The sequence below is a fragment of the Lactuca saligna genome, chromosome 5 (assembly GCF_052625555.1).
Source record: "Lactuca saligna cultivar CGN05327 chromosome 5, ASM5262555v1, whole genome shotgun sequence".
NCBI classification, from domain to species: Eukaryota; Viridiplantae; Streptophyta; class Magnoliopsida; order Asterales; family Asteraceae; genus Lactuca; species Lactuca saligna.
The window spans coordinates 244254802-244258317 of NC_136421.1; the positions used below are offsets into that span (position 1 = coordinate 244254802).

General features: G+C 40.4%; 1 pseudogene; it reads left to right on the forward strand.

Annotated features, from left to right (window-relative positions):
• The first annotated feature begins 837 nt into the window (after window positions 1-837).
• Window positions 838-2948, forward strand: LOC145047185 (polyphenol oxidase I, chloroplastic pseudogene; annotated as a pseudogene).
• The last annotated feature ends 568 nt before the right edge of the window (window positions 2949-3516 follow it).

Here is a 3516-nt window from a genome sequence, read left to right on the forward strand (position 1 = left end):
ATTGACTTTGTTTTTTGGGAGAAAAAAATGAGAATTGTAGCTATTACTTTAGTACTTGAATTATCAATATTTGTATTAATGTTTAGTTTAAACATGTTTCTATGAATGTTTTTAATTTTCATTTGGATGTTTAAGGCTTAAGTATCTAAAATTCGGATATGTTTGCATCAACCATCAAGAATTTATTCATGTTTCATTGTAAAATTTATTTTTGGAATCTGACCCATGAACCCGCCAACCTGTGAACCCGTATAAATAAATGGGTTGGCAGGTCATATATGAGTTTATATTCTTAACTCGTCAACCCGTGACCTGTATATTTAAATGAGTCGTGTTTTAGTTGACATATTTTGACCCGCCAACTCGCGACACATCAACCTGAACACGACACAATTGTCAGGCCTAATGGGCTCCAGCTCCACATATAATTACAATTTGACATCTTTAGTATAAATGTTATGAATATCTAAAAAATGATATGTTATATGTTGGTCTTAGTATATTATTAAATATTTTTAGTATAAAATACGTTGTTTTGTTTTACAGAGTGCATATAATACTTATAAAATAAGTTGTTTCCCGTCAATATAAGCTATAATTTTAGCATATTCATATATTGACTTGTTTAGATTGGAGCATATATGCCAACTTCTTTGTGTGTGTGGGCATATTAAATTAATGTTTTATTCTAGTTTTTGAATATGGAATACTTCCACCAAATCCGATAGAAGGAAAATAAAAATGGTTTAAAAGTGTTTGAAATTTCAACCATCATGGGACGACTTAACAACTTGGGAAAGCCAAATGGTACACGAACCCCTCTATATAAACCATGCTACGATCAACGTTAACATGCACAACACCAAAAGCTCATGGCTTCTCTTCCCACACCAACAGTTACAGCTGCCGGAGCCACCACTAAAACCTACTCTTCTTCTTTCACCACCACTTCCCCTGTCATCTCTTCTTGGCCGTTGTTCTCGAAGAAATGTGTCCTCACTAAGCCACTAAAACACAAAATCTCTTGCAATGCTGGTTCGTCTGAGAACTCCCTGAACAACCTTGATCGCCGGAATGTTCTTCTCGGTCTCGGCGGTCTCGCCGGAGCTGTGAACTTGACGTCTGTTCCGTCTGTCGGAGCTGCGCCAATATCCGCCCCGGATATTTCCAAATGTGGGAGTACTCCTCTTACAGGGTTTAGACCTGGGGACAACACTCCTACCGGCGGGGACTGTTGCCCGCCGGACTCCACCCAGATCATGGACTTCAAGTTCCCTAAGAATGAGACGTTCCGGGTGAGACCCGCAGCCCATTTGCTCAGCCCTAAGTACATTGCTAAATTCAACGAAGCGATCAAACGCATGAAGGAACTTCCCGAAACCGATCCTCGAAACTTTCTGCAACAAGCACACATTCACTGTGCTTACTGCAATGGCGCTTACACTCAATCTTCAAGTGGATTTCCCGATATTGAAATCCAGATTCATAACTCATGGCTGTTCTTCCCCTTCCACCGTTGGTACCTCTACTTTTACGAGAGAATCCTGGGGAGCTTGATCGATGATCCCACTTTCGCTTTGCCATTCTGGAACTGGGACACCCCTGCCGGAATGACAATTCCGAAATACTTTAACGATCCCAAAAACGCAGTCTTTGATCCCAAAAGAAACCAAGCTCACTTGCAAGGAGTCGTCGATCTGGGTTACAATGGGAAAGATTCAGACACTACTGATATCGAAAAGGTGAAGAACAATCTCGCGATAATGTATCGTCAAATGGTGACAAACGCCACTGACCCCACAGCTTTCTTCGGTGGTGAGTATCGCGCCGGAATCGAACCCATTAGCGGTGGTGGATCAGTCGAACAAAGCCCACACACACCTGTTCACAGGTGGGTCGGTGACCCAAGAGAACTAAACGGTGAAAACCTCGGTAACTTCTACTCCGCCGGTCGTGACACGCTCTTTTACTGTCACCATTCCAACGTCGATCGAATGTGGTCATTGTGGAAGATGCAGGGAGGCAAACACAAGGACATCACCGATCCCGATTGGCTCAACACCTCTTTCGTGTTTTACGACGAAAACAAGAATCTTGTTCGAGTGTATGTTAAGGATTGTTTGTTTACAAACCAGCTAGGGTACGACTACCAGAGAGTCGACGTACCATGGCTAAACAGCAAGCCAGTCCCACGTGCACCCAGGTCTGGAGTCGCAAAGAAATCCATCGGAAAAGTAAAACAGGCAAAGGAAGTTTCCTTCCCGGTGAAACTCGACAAGATCGTGAAGGTTTTGGTGGCAAGACCAAAGAAATCAAGAAGCAAGAGGGAGAAGGAGGACCAAGAGGAGCTTTTGATTGTGCAGGGTATCACTTATGATAGCGAGAAGTACGTGAAGTTTGATGTGTATGTGAACGACGAGGACGACGATGCTAGTGCACCAGATCAGACTGAGTTCGCCGGAAGTTTCGCACAGTTGCCACACAAACACAAGGGTAAGACGATGAGCAAGACCAACTTCCGCGCCGGACTGACGGAGCTGCTGGAGGATCTGGAGGCCGACGACGACGACAATGTTTTGGTGACGATTGTCCCAAGGTCCGGATCCGAAGACATCACCATTGATAACATCAAGATCATCTACGCTTGATTTCAAGATTTGACGACGACTCTCAGTTGGGATCATTAGTTAAAATATATTTGATTAATGATCTTGCTTTTCCCTTAATTATTACTATTATTATCAGCTTAGTTCGACCCTTGATTAGTGGCGAGGGTTGATGTTTGTCGCCGGAATGTTTGTGTTTGAGTCCGAATTCATGTGATTCATGGGTTGGATTTAAAATAAAATCTGAGTCGAGTCTGGTCATGTCGTAATTTGTGGTTTCACTTTTGACCCAATAAATGTTAATTATAATTTAAATAAATTATTATTAGTTCTCCATCTAAATATGTATGGTTTTACATTTCTACAAACAATTATTGATTAGTTTAAGGTTTGAGATTATTAAAAAGAATAATAATACTTTCAGGAAAAAGTTCCCTTTAGCGTGATATTAGTCCATTGTATTTTAGCTAGACCTCATTGAACAAGTTATAAATTACACAAAAAGTTGCTTACAAATATTGCAATTAACCTGTTTGGAAACCTAGTAGCTCATATGCTTCCAAGGTGCAAATTTGGGGTAAGGATATGACATGGTTTGGATACTGCAAATCAACATTTTAAGGTTTAGACACCTACGGTTGACCTAATCTAACTTTTTATACCTTTATGTTGTTATTGTATGATATCATGTATTTTAACTCGATTAATCTAAAAGATTAACGCAAAGACTTTTCGCACATGATCCGTCAAGTCAAATATAAGCAAAAATGAATAACGGAATATATGTAGTAGGTGGCTAGGTGCACAATTATGTAATGAATTTGTAAATGACAACCTTTTTCCCACTTAAAATTTGATCCACATATACTAATTTATTTTTATGATCTCACCAACTATATTTTGTGGATCG